The sequence below is a fragment of the Cyanistes caeruleus genome, chromosome 1 (genome assembly GCF_971803275.1).
Source record: "Cyanistes caeruleus chromosome 1, bCyaCae1.hap1.1, whole genome shotgun sequence".
Lineage (NCBI taxonomy): Eukaryota > Metazoa > Chordata > Aves > Passeriformes > Paridae > Cyanistes > Cyanistes caeruleus.
Genome location: NC_141701.1, coordinates 2,856,195 through 2,869,772, shown reverse-complemented (window position 1 = coordinate 2,869,772; position 13,578 = coordinate 2,856,195).

Here is a 13,578-nt window from a genome sequence, read left to right as displayed (position 1 = left end):
AAATGTTTACAGAGGCTGCCTGTGAAGAATCTGAGGTCTAACAACTCCTCTCAGTCACCCAGTTGGCGGGAGAAGACAAACACTGTGCTGTGATGAGTCATTAGGAGGTAATTTTGCATAGATGTGGCTTGATTATATAAGCACAAACAATTCCAGCTGTATTTCCAGCATTTCTGCTCAGGCCAGTAGAGACTGAAAGAAAGAAAAGCTGTTTCCATGTCACGGGAGCAAAGTGGTCACTTATTCACTGCACAGGATCTTTCATCTTCTCAGATTTTGATTTTCACTCAAAACTCACCCCTTGGACCCAAGTGTTCACTAAAGCATCCCTTAAACTGTTGGCAGAAGACATCTTGGTCTTCTCAAGAAGGAAAACCAGAAAATAGAAATGTGATGCTTTGTGCTGTGTGAGCTGCCCATAGCACCAGTCCAGCTGGATAATAGGAAAAATTATTGAATTCCTACTTGAGTATTAGGAACCATTTCTGCACTGGAAGAGTGGCCAAGCATTGGAACAGGCTGCACAGGGAAGTTCTGGGGTCACCATCTTTGGAATTGTTGAAAAAACGAGTAGAAATGACACTTCACAATGTGGTTTAGTGGGCATGGATGATCTCAGAGGTCTTTTCCAATGTTAATGAATGATTTGGTGATCCTGGGTTTGTTACTGGTCTGGCACTGGCAGCTGGCTGGAGCTGGATTCAAAGTGACCAGACGTCCCACCATGGCACATCCATGCTGTGGGAGAAGATCTGATGTCACCAACACCCTTGAAACACATTTATCAGGGTCTGAGATGATTTTATCAGCTTGTTTAGGCTTATCTGGATGATCTGTGGGCTGTTTCATGCTGATCCTTAATCACAGTCTGCCTAAAACAGAGGCAGGAGTAGATGGAGGCAGGCATGGACATTTGCCAGGATGGTTGCTGAAGTGTCCTGGTCTCCTGGATGCTGGCTCTGGTTTGGGGTGAGGAATTTTTAGTTCCCCCCTGAGATGCTCGGATCTCTTAATCCAGATAGCACAAGTCCAAGGGCTGACTTGACTCTTTTCCCCCTCAAGACAGAAGTCTGCAGCGTACAAACATTTAATTGCAGAGGAATTTCATCCAGCAGGAATTTCTTCCATCATCTCGAGATTTCCACTTGCCACCAGTTTTGTTCTTCTTTCCCTCTGGCTTTTAGTCAGCCAGAGAAGAAGACATTCACCCTTCACTGCTCAGAGGTGAAGCAGAGGGGGTCTGTAAAAAGCCCTGTCCGTTGTCCTGGACAAGTTATTGCTGGGAATTAGCTGAGTCTGGGATAAACAATCAGCCTGGATACTTCAGAATGGTGGAAAGACCAATATGAACGTGCCTGTTTCTGTCCCTCTGGGGGGAAAATGAACATTTCTCCTTCTCCACACGCACACTGGAGCAGATGCCTGATCCTTTAAAGCCACTGCAGAAGCCCCAATGGAGTCTCTCCATCACCTCCTGGATGGGGCAGTTTGGGAACAGAGAATGGGTCAAGCTTTGCCAGCTCCTTCAATGTCCAGGTTGATTTCAGGCAGTACCCACACACTTCCATGTGTGTATCCACGAAAGCAAAGGGAAAACAGCAAATGTGTTTTGATTACTGAATAACTCAGTGGGACACGCCTTCAAATATGGAACCAAATTATTTTGTTCTGCATTCAGGTTTCAAGCTGAGAGAAAGAAACACCTCTTTCATTCTAATCCGGCTTTTAAGTGTATTGAAATGGAAGTTTAAAGTGTGAACTTTCCCTCTCTTCCACACTGCGAAGGAAACTGCTTCTGGCACATCCCGTGGCTTCTGCTGATCACTGATGAATGGTACTCAGGCCAACCATTAATTTCAATTCCTTCAGGCTGTAACCTATATCAGAGGGGCCAAGTGATAATGAACATGTATTAAAGTGACTCGCAATACTGGTATTCAAGTAATTATAAACAGATTTTAAAAGGTATTTGGGCCTTCTGATGCCACTGTCAACAGAAGCTGCCATTCAGTGCCAAGCACCAGAGAAAGGCCAGAAGGGCAGGGGAGACACCAGGAATTGGTCACATTTTCTCCTGTCACAGCCTTGACTCAGGGAATAGGATTAAACCTGGAAAGTTCAGGCAGGTTACTGACCTCCTGCTGCCTAAGGAAAGAAAGAGAAATACAGGTGGTGTCCTTTTTCGGGTTCTCCAGTTCAAAAAAGACACAGAGTCAACCAAGAAGGTTGGGAAAGCTGGTTAGACAGGGATTTACAAGGGGAAGCTGGGGGTAGAAGATGTGCCCATACTCAAGGTGAGGAAAATCTTGTTATTGTATGAAATTCCCTCAGGGAAGGATGTAGAGAAGACGGATCCCAGCTCTTGGAGATACCAAAATTTTGACTGCAGATTGGATGATCTGAACTGCTTGGCCCTATTTGGAGCAGGTTTTTGGACTGGTTACTTTGAAAGAGGATATCCAACCTAAATTATTATGTAGTTTTATGTAAGGGGTTCCATCTGAACTGGGTCACCAGAATCTTCCTCCAGAGCCAGTGGATGTGGGATTTTGGGTATAAAATCCAGTGACTGCACTAAATATTCCTCCATTTTTTTGGAACTTTAAATATTTACCTCAAACAGAAGAAGAAAGGCTCCAGAGTAGACACCAAATGTTAAAAATAAAATAATAATTCTCTTTTTTTTCTGTTTTTCCTGTCTCCATACTTTCTTTCTATTGTCCTTCATTTTCCTAGGAATTTCCCAGCACCCTCTGTCTCCTTTTTCTGCCCAACATTCCTTTAAACTTTAAAGACTTTAAACTGCAGTATTTAAATTCTCCCTGTCCTGGTGTTAACATGTGTTTTGGGTTTGGGTGTCCCAGGACATGCACTCCTGAAGATTACAAATTACTTTGTGCTGTTCCCGCTGTCTCCTGGAATGATTTCACCCCAGCCATAGCTGGAACAGTTCATGTAAAAACATTTATTATCCATTTACCACTGTCACTCTGCTCTTGACACGACTCTTCCTTCATCCTTATGGATGGAGAAAATGTGTTCTCTCCAAGGGGAAAGAAGGGAATAAAAACTCTGCTCTGGAACTCCATCCAGAATCCACATGTGAGGAGGAACAAATGCCTTAAATATGTTTTTTTATCTGTCTAATCTTAGCCAGACCTGATGTGTTCTCCCAACCAGTCATTTCAATCCATGAAGACATAACAGAGAAATATTGACCTCATTTTCTCTACTGTTGAAAATATGTTTATATTTTTATTTAGCCTTACAAGATAAGAAAGTGACATTAATTAAATTTTTCCTGCGGAGAAACTGAGGCACAGGAAAAGACTGGGATTCATCTGCATAATTTGGGGTGTCTGTAACTTAGTTGTCTTAATTTAATTATCTTCATTCTCATTACAATTAAAGACAATTCAATCAACAAAGTGAATGGAGTTTAGAGTGTGAATCAAAGTGCACTCTGGTTTAGAATGAGATAAATCACAGAATGGGTTGGGTTGGAAAAAAACCTCAAGATCATCCAGTTCTCTACAGCCTGAGGGTGATTCAGCTGCCTTGGCACTGAGTTTATTGAAACTTTAGTCCAACAATCTATAATTTACATATCACTGGTCAACAGGACAGGGAGTCAAGAGGAGCCCCATTCCCTCCTAAACCCATTAGACACTTTGAGACACCTAAAACAGTGCCAGGAACCAAAGACCAGGCCACCACTTCTGTAGCCAGGCTGGAGGGACCTGGGAGATCACTGAAATGATGGAATTATAGAATTGCTAAGGTTGGAAGAGAGCTCTAAGTTCATCCAGTCTGACTGTCAACACCACTAAACCCTGTCCTCATCCACACCCCGTTTGAACACTTCCAGGGATGGTGACTCCACCACTTCTCTGGGAAGCCTGTCAATTTACATTGACAGTGTAAATTAAAATTCCCAGATTTTAGCACCCTGAATAATTTTCCCAAGGTTATCTCCTTTGCCTAAAGATACTGAAATCCCATCATCCAGCACTGGGGGTAATGTGCTGTTCACTGTCCCCTGTGATACTTGATGTGGCTCTGGAAAGAGAGGAAAACAGCTGGAAAAGGAATTGTCCAACCCTTGGTCACTCATTGCAGTAATGACTTGAGGAAGAGCTTAAAAAGGAGAAGATGAGGGTCAGGGGAGACCTTAATGCTCTTATTTTTTGCTTATTTTTAGAAATTTATTTTCATTTTTCAGAGCTTTCATTTTTCTTTCAATTCTGAAAGGAGGCTGAGTGAGGTGAGGGTTGGTTTCTTCTCCCAGGAAAGAACAGAATGAGGGGAAAGATCCTCAAGCTGTGACAGAGCAAGTCCAGGTTGTATATCATGAACAATTTCTTCACTGAAAGGATGGTTAAGCATTGGAATGGACTGCCCAGGGAAATGCTGGAGTTGTCATCCCTCAAGTGCTCAAAAAGGAGCAGGCATTGAACTTGGAGATGTGGTTTCCTGCATGTGGTGGTATTCAGTCAAAAATTGGACCTGATGATCCTGAAGGTCTTTTCCAACCTGAAGGATTCCATGAAAACAGAACTGCTCCAAAGCCTCCAGCTCCCTGGCAGGCTGTCACTCCATGTGTGGCTGTCTGGGCTGTGAGCACAAGGCGTTGGATGTCTGTTTATTTGTATTATTTATTAAGCAAATGATTTCTGTGCCCAGCATCTGGAAACACGCCATAAATAAAACACAGCAGAGTCTTAAATTTCGCTGCTATTCACAGGCAAATGTCCCTCAGCCCCCCCTGCACTGTCACAACAAACCTCTGTAAATAACATCCTCGGCTTGCTGTCAGTGCCAAAAGACATTGCAGGGCAAATCCAGCCTCCTGCCATCCTCTGGAGGAGAATTGGCAGGAGTCAACACCAAAAATACAGCTCTGCACCTCCAGGAGAAACTTCCTAATGAGGAGAGTGGAGCACAGGAAGAGCAGATCCTCTTACATTTGGGGATTTCCACATGACCTCTAAAGACAATTCCGTCTGTCTCCAGCTCTCTTCTAAATGGCTTTGAGCAAGGCTCCAAGAGGGAATTTTTTCTTTAGATAGGGGAATTTTCCTAAGGAACTAAAACCTGCCAGCAGAAAATATAAATCCACACACTGGGTCAGGCTGGGTTCCAGGTTCAGCCTAAAGTCCAGACTCATCCACTCTGCACAAGCATTGAAGGATTTAACAATCAGAGCCTTTCTCCAGAAAGGGAAGAGCTTGAATATTCTTCAGTCCTACAAAATAAACTTTAGATCATCCATCTGGTCTGGTTAGTCTAAGAGGAGCCAAGAAAGCTGAAATTCATCACCAGACCTGCTCTGGAAGAAGAGTTAAATGAAGTTCCCCAAGTCTTGGGATATTATACTTTTGGAGTAATACATTTCTTGGGTTTTTTTGGTTGGATTTTGTGCCTTGATAAGCTCACATGGTCTTAGACAATTCCAGGGGATGAGATAGTGAAGGAAATTTGCACAGGATTACCCAATTCTAGAAAAATAAGTTTATCATAAAGCCAGTCTGCATCAGGGGAGACCAGAGCTGATAATTTTCAACAGAAGAACCCAGAAGTGTTCTCCGAGCATTTTTTGCTGGGGTTTCGTCAGCCCCTTACCATGGCAGACCCAAAAGGAGATCTTGTTTGGATTCCTGGATCTAGTGACTCCAGGCTTTGTGGGATGGGGAATTTTGGTCAGAATTAGAGCATTTCAGGCTCAGAGTCATAAAATGGTTTGGCTTGGAAGGGTTTGAAAAAGCATCTTGTTCCAACCCCCATGGTAAAGGCAGGGATGCCTTCCACTGTCCCAGGCTGCTCCAAGCCTCATCCAACCTGCCCTTGGACACTTCCAGGGATGGTGAATCCACAACTTTTCTGGGCAACGTGTGCCAGTGCCTCACCACCCAATAATTCCCAATAATCCAGGACAAGGGGGAATTATTTCAAATTGAGACAATACCTTTAGGTTAGCTAGCAGGAAAAAATTCTTTATTAGGAAAAAAAATTCTTTACTGTGAGGGTGGTGAGGCCCTGGAACAATTTGTCCAGAGAAGTTGTGGATCTGGAATTTAGATTGTGGAACCTAGTCCAGCAGAAGGTGTCTCTGCCCATGGCAGGGATTTGGAACTGGATGATTTTTAAGGTCCCTTCCAACCCAAACCATTCCATGGTTTTGTGACTGTTCTTCTCACAGTCACACCTTCTCCTAAATTAGGATTGCTGTGGTTCATCCCCTTCCTGCTGCCTGTCCTCTCCTTCCAGCCAGGCCCCAGGGAGACACAGCTCATCCCCGAGCTCGTTATGCTCAGGTACAACTCAACAGGCTCAATAATTAATGACCCTCGCAGGAACCAGGGCTGCAGTCAGACTGAGGCTTCCAGTCAGGAGGAGAAGAGCTTGAAGTAAAAGGACCTGTAATTAATGTCCTCTACAATATGCAAATGAGATTTCCTTGCCCTTAGACCAAAGGCAACTAAATTAGTCAAACAAAAAGGGAAGACGATCAAGAGACAATGTTTAAATTAGAGAACAGAGGGAGGATGATGCTTTTATTCCACAGTAATTTAGATTACAAATCCACTCTCCCCTGGACCAGCGAGCATTTCTGTCTGCTCAGTTGCCTAATTTGTGTTTGGCTCAAAGGAAGAAGTTATTTTGTTTAATTTTTTTTTCTTCTCCTCTACACCTCAGAAAACCTGGAACAGAAACAGCTCTGGGAAGGAACAGCCAGGAAAGCAAAGACAACACAGCAGCAATCACTGAGGTGATCACTGAAAGCAAACAGGAGCTCCTGGGATTCTCCCAAACAGGTGGTTTGGGAAAAATCTTGGGGCAAGGGCAAAAATAAATGCATTTTACAACTTGAATAAGTTCTCTTTGCTGCTTACAGGAAGGGTGTAGGAGGATGGGGTGAGTGATTCTCTCAGTAGAAAAGGAAAGGAAAAGGATGGATGTGCATTAGAGCCACTGAAAAGGGAGGGGGGGGGGTGTTCAGAGACACTGATAAGGATAAACAAAGGCAGAAAATAGAAAGATCAGGATGTGATGAACACACAGTCAGGTCCTTAAAGAATGAAACCAGTCCTCTCTGGCTTCATGGCATTACCTCATCTCTGATTTCATCTTCCATGGCTTCAGAAGTCTCTCTGGCAGCTTCAGGGTTAATCTCTCCCCTCAGACTCAACTGCAAAACTCTGGAGAACCACAGACCTGCAAATCCATCTTGCATTCACCCTTTTTTTTTATCCCATCCATTGAGTTCCAGCATAACCCTGTGCTAAAACTTGCAAAAACCTTGGGCAGGTGGATGAGGATGCTCTGGTCCATTGAGGTGGGTTTCATCTGATCAGATGTTGACAGATTCCTCCAAATAAATATCTGGAGGTAAGTTATTTTAAGGAAATTGAGGGAACTTGGGATTTTTGTGAAGTTGGGCACCTCGTCCTAATGATACTGTCTGGACTAGGGAAGATGAATCTAAAAAGGTTTAAAAACTGAATGCGCGGGTGATTTTAATTTGTTGCAGTCTGTCTCTAAAGCACAATGGGGGAACACAGAAACAGGGAATCATAGGATCATTTAGGTTGGAAAAGACCTCAAAGGTCATCAGGTCCAACCCTTACCTCAGCACTGCCAAGGCCACCATGAAACAATGTCCCCAAGTGCCACATCTACACATCTTTTAAACACCTCCAGGGACGGTGACTCCACCACGTCCACAGGTAGCCTGTTCCAGGGCTGGGCCAGCCTTTCAGTGAAGAATTCCTTCCTGAAGTCCAGCCTAAACATTCCTGATGGAACTTGAGGCCATTTTCCCTCGTCCTGTCACTTGTCACCCAGGAGAAGAGACCAACACTCAGCTCTCTGGACCCTCCTATCAGGGAGTTGTGCAGAGCCAGAAAGTCCCCCCTGAGCCTCCTTTTCTCCAGGCTCAACCCTTTTCCCAGCTCCCTCAGCCACTCCTGGTGCTCCAGACCCTTCTCCAGCTCCATTCCTTTCTCTGGACACGCTCCAGCCCCTCAATCCTGCCATGAGGATTCCATATTCCACACTTGGGTGATGTGCCCCAGTGTCACACTTTACCTACAACACTCCTGGTTTCTCCCTCTGATTTTGTAATACAGATCCACAAATTTCTCTTAAGAAATTTTCTCCTTTCTTTGGCACTTTCTGGGTGATGCCCCTGTTCAGAGAGCTCTATTTTCCTTCCAGTCAGGAGACAGGAAAGACTGAGGCCGAGGAGGGCTGGGGTTGAATATGATTGCCTTTATTGAGCTAACTTGATCTTTCTCATATCACTTGCCCCCTCCACAATTCTGTTTTTCTTCCCTGTCTCCCCCTGGAGTTACTGCTGAGGTTGTAACTCTTTCAAGGGAGGAAATCAGCTCTCTTTATTTTCCTATTTAATTCCATACCTGCATTTCTCCGGGGCCAATTTATTTGTTGTTTTTTCCGAGGCTTTCTCTCCACACAAGTCACTGTGCCTGCCTTGCCCACTAGATGTCATGAAATGCTGAGCTCTCAGAGCTGTGGGCGAGGGAGACTTTGAGCTGCTTTGTAGCAAATTGCTGGAGTTCCTCCCTGGCCATCTGCTTTTTTGGAGGTAGCCCACTCAGCTGGGAGCTGTGAGCAAAAGCATCAGCTGCCGCCAGCACCGTCCTATTTTCAGCTCCGAGGAATCACGACTGTTGGCTGCACCGCCAGGAACAGCAGCTCCTGGCATTTGCTGGGGGTTGGTGAGTGCAGGAGAAAACCCAGAGGGAGAAGGGTTTGGCTTCAGCTGACCCACAGTTAGGCATGGACAGCTCTGCAGCTCTTCCAAGTCTTCCTGTCTGCTGCAGGAATGAATTTCCCGCCTTCATTTCCCAGCTGCTGAAAGGAGTAGTTGTGCTGGAAGAAGTTGTGTTTGGGATTCGTGGAGATGCCATCCTGAAGAGGCACTTGGAAAGGAGAAATATGAAATTTAATGGGTGGAGATGTGACTTATCCAGAGATGCAGGCTCTCCACAGCTTCATATGCAAAGGTCTTCAGGGTCTAAGCATTCCTTAATAGATTTGGGAAGCTTTCCTTATTTTTTAGAAATTTCTTTCATTTTTCAGAGCTTTCCTTTAATTTTTCTTTCATTCTCCATGTGATTAGTTACCATTTATCTCTTCTGTTTTGTAGAACTCTCTTCTCTTAGGACTGGCCCACAGTCAGCAGGGTTCAAGTGGGGGTGGGGGAGATATTTGTAATTCATTGCTTGACTGGAGAAAAAGTGATGGCTAATGGAAGTGGTTGTTTATCTCCCAATGTTTTATTTCTTTCCCTGTGGAAGGAAAAGAGAGGGAGAGTATTTCAGCTGAGGGGTTTCCAAAATGGAATTAATCAAGTTGCCCCCGACAGAGGTAACATTTGCTAAGCCAATTTTGTGAATATTTAGACATTACCCCAGTAAATTCAGGGACAGGTTGCTGAGGAACATCCTGTCACCACAACAGGACACTTTTGTCCCTCTCCCTCACACACAACACTGCTCCAGGAAACCTTGTTCCCATGGAAAAGGTTGGGATGATCCTCTTTCTTCCTGAAGCTCCATGTGAAGGTGCCACGTGAATTAGAAACCCGAGCACATCTTTCCAGAGACTCGTGTTAACAGTTCAGCAAATGCAGGATTTTTCTGAGCCAACAGCTTGTCAGACCCAAATAAGACTTCCATGTTCCCATCATTGGAAGCAAAACTCTCAGGATGTATTGCAAAGGTCTTTTTCTCCTGCCAACCTCTCCCTGTTGGTGTTCTGGCCTAGTTTGTAAGTTTGATCAGGCCAGACAAGTCCCAGGAGGTGCCAGGGATGTGAATCCCTGGTTTAAGGGTGAAAAGGAGGGTGAGACTTTGTCCATATGGACCAAATCCCTTTTAAAACACTTTGATTCTGGGATTAAGAACATGTGCCAGCTCTCTTATTTGGTCTTCTAGACCTGGGCCTGCAGCAGAGAAAGTGAAGAGAGAAGAACAGAAGACGGCAACAAAGATGATGAAGGGACTGGAGCATCTTCACTATGAGGTCAGGCTGAGAGAGTTGAACCTGTTCAGTCTCAAATAAAGTGACTGAGAGGGAAATCATCAATGTGCAGCAATATCTGCAAGGAGGAATCAGAGGATGGACCAGGCTCTGCTCTGTGAGGCCCAGCAATAGGAGAACAACAGGCAGAAAATGATGCCCAGGAAGTTCCACCTGAATATGAGGAAAAACTTCTGTCCTGTGCAGTGACCAAGCCCTGAACAGATTGTCCAGAGAGGGTGGGAGTCTCCCTCACTGGACACATTCCAGAACCATCTGGACACAATCCTGTGCCCTGTGCTCTGGGATGGCCCTGCTGGAGCAGGGAGGTGGGAGCAGATGAGCCCACTGTGGTCCCTTCCAGCCTGACCCATTCTGGGATTCTCTCAGAAAAGACACCTGTTTAGGGCAGACAGGGGCTGCTGGCAGAAGAAAGGCTCCAAGTCCCTTCCTGTGTTCTGGGGAAGTCACAGCAAAGCCCCACTGCTTGACAGGTGAGGGAAATCTTGAGCAAATATGTGGAAGGTCAAAGAAGGTCTGAGCTTCATGGGGAAACACTTGAAAACCCTGCTCCCCTGCCTGAAAGCAGCTTTGGAGTCCTCTGCAGAGAGATCCTGCCTTGCCTGGTCCAGAGAAGTTGTGGCTGCCCCTGGATCCCTGGAAGTGTCCAAGGCCAGGCTGGATGGGGCTTGGAGCAACCTGCGATAGGGGAAAGTGTCCCTTTGCTCAGGGCAAAGGGTTGGAATGAGATGATCTTTAAGGTCCTTCCAACCCAAACTATTCCATGATTCTGTGATCCCTGCAGAGTGACAAAACCTGCAGTGACAAAACCTGGGACGACAGAGCTGGTGAGCAGGACCCCGTGGCTGGGATTATTGGGGTGACATCTGCCAGCAGCGTGAATGAGCCCATTTGCCCCAAAAGCAGCCTCGATCTCTAGAGGTCCCACCTGTCCTGCACCCATCCCTACGCTCCCTGCTGCAATCCTCATCCTTCCCGAGCCGATTTTCCTGGGTTTTGTGTGCTTTGGAGCCAGGAGAGGGCAGCAATGCTCATGGACAGACACACAGTGCCACTGCTGTCCCCGCTCCTCTCCGAGGGTCAGGGAGTGACATCCCAGCGCCCTGGACACGTTCCGATGGACAGCACTGTTCACAGGTGCCTCTGGCACTTCAGGCTCAGCTAAATCCATCTACAAAACTTCTTTTAAATTTTTTTTCCTCTCCTCCACAGCTTGGTTTGCACAGGCTGTGATTTAAATCCCCGTCCAACATCTCAAGCTGTGGCCAAACAGCCTCTACCTTTCTTCTCATGCAGATAAGGCTCTGGATACTTTTAAGCAAGTGGTTTTGACTTAATTGCAGTTTTTGATGAGCACTTAAATCCCTCCACGGCTTAGAAAATAAGAGAAATTAACACCCTTTCTCCACCCAGCCTCAGGTAATAAATGAAAAATAAGAGATTTTGGAAATAGTTTCTCTTAATAAGCATTGATTAGAGTCATAAATCTCTGTCAAGCAGTGGGAGCCTGCATCGAATGTGGACATGTCAAAAATGTTCCATCTCAAGTTAAGAAATAATTTATTTATTTTTTTACAGCGAGAACAATCAAACACTGGAACAACCTGACCAGGGTTATGGTGGAGTTCCCAGGCCTGAAGGGTTTCAAGCCCCATCCCTGGAAGTGTCCAAGACCAGGCTGGAAGGGGTTATGAGCAACCTGGTCCAGTGGAAATTGTCCCAGCCCATGGCAGGTCCCTTCTGAACCAAACAATTCTATGAATCCATGAAGATGGAATTGGACAAAGTGTTAGACAATCTCGTCAAGGATCCCTTCTCACATGGGAAACCAGATTGCTTAACAATCCCACTTTCTGGACATGGGCTGGGGACATAAAACCCTGGAGATGTCCCCCTGGATGAGTGACTTTGGTGAAGGAGATTTCCTCAAGGTGCCTGACCTTGGAGTGAGGCTCTGTCCTTGTTCTAAGCAGGTGGTGTCTGCCCCAATCCTACAAAATCTCCTTCTGAGTCCACGACCCATCTGCCAAGACGAGCAAACAGGACTTTCCTGCCCCTTCTCCTTTCCCAAGCCAGACTGAGGCAAAGCATCCTTTATTTTAAGGATGGAGCCAAAAGGTCCACAGGCAGAAAACCTGAGCTGTGGAGCTGTGCCAATCCGAAGGCAGGCGAGGTGAGAGGGAAATGGCAAATGCCTCATTGATTTCAAAACTGCTACACGATCCTGCCTGGGAGTCTGTGAAGCTGTTAAAAAAAAAAAAAGCCTTAAAAGGACGCGGTGTTGATGGGGAGTTGGCAGCTCCCTTTGTGCCGGCTGTTTATTCTCATACAAAACAATCCAAATGTGGAATGTTTACCCAATGGAAACCCCTTGGCATTGTGTTTCCCACTCTGAGCCTCGAACAGCTCGTTCCTCACCAGCTGACGCTCTGAAAAACACCTTTCTTACTCATCCGTGGCCACCCACATCCAGATGTCACCAGGCCTGAAGGAGCTCAGGGAACAGAGGTTGACCAGGATGTCTTTTAAGCCAACACAGAAGGCCCTGACTTGTTCTCCTCCCTTTTTCTCCATTTCTGCCTTTAAATTTATAAAAGAAGCAAGGCACATTGCTTTGGTGGCAGGTTGATACTCAATTCCCAGGAATTTTGATTCCCTTCTCTGCCCCTGATGTCTCCCAGGGCAAAGGGACATTGTCATTAAGGCCACATCCCTGGGATGGGCAGTGGTGACACAGGCTTTGCAGCCATCAAAAGCACCGAGGCTGGGAATTTATAGTGCCAGAATCTCCTCTGTCTCCCCAACATGGCCCATTAGCCAGGGCTCAAGACTAACAGCTTCCCATCAGCCAGGAATGCGGGCAGGAGCAGCTGATAATTATAGACATCCTGCAACTCTTCCCTTAGAAGCTCAGGGAATTCTTCGGCAGGAGAAAGTTAAAAGGGATGCTGAAGTTTTCATCTGTAACGATGCAGGTAAAAAAAGTTCCATGTAAAATCCTCTAAAATGGGGTTTTATAGAGAATTATAGAATCATAGGATGGTTTGAGCTGGAAGAGACCTTGAATGCTCTGAGCCTTCTCCCCCTCTGCCTCTATCAATATCACCTCTCTCCTGTGAAGACTCTCACCACTCTCAGGGCCATGGAAGACCACCAAATCTCCTCAAAATATCACAGAATCCACACTGGCTTGGAAGAAGCCTTAAAGATCCAGTTCCAACCCCCCAGCATCTGTTGCATAAAGGGTGAAATTTATTTTGCATGTCTTTCTCTTTCTCAGATATATTTTTTTGAGCCACTCCTGCTCACTCTGGGAGATTTGTCGCTTACCTCAATTTCCCTTTCTCTTGGAATTAAATCCCCTCTCTTTTCAATTGAAACTGAATTTACTCAGCCCTGTTTCTGGACTCTGCAAAGTCCTGCTGTTCCCCTGTTTCCACCTTCAAAAGGAATAAATGACCTTGCTCAGATCCTCTCTGGGGAGTTGCACCAAGCTTTGGAGGAGGAGAA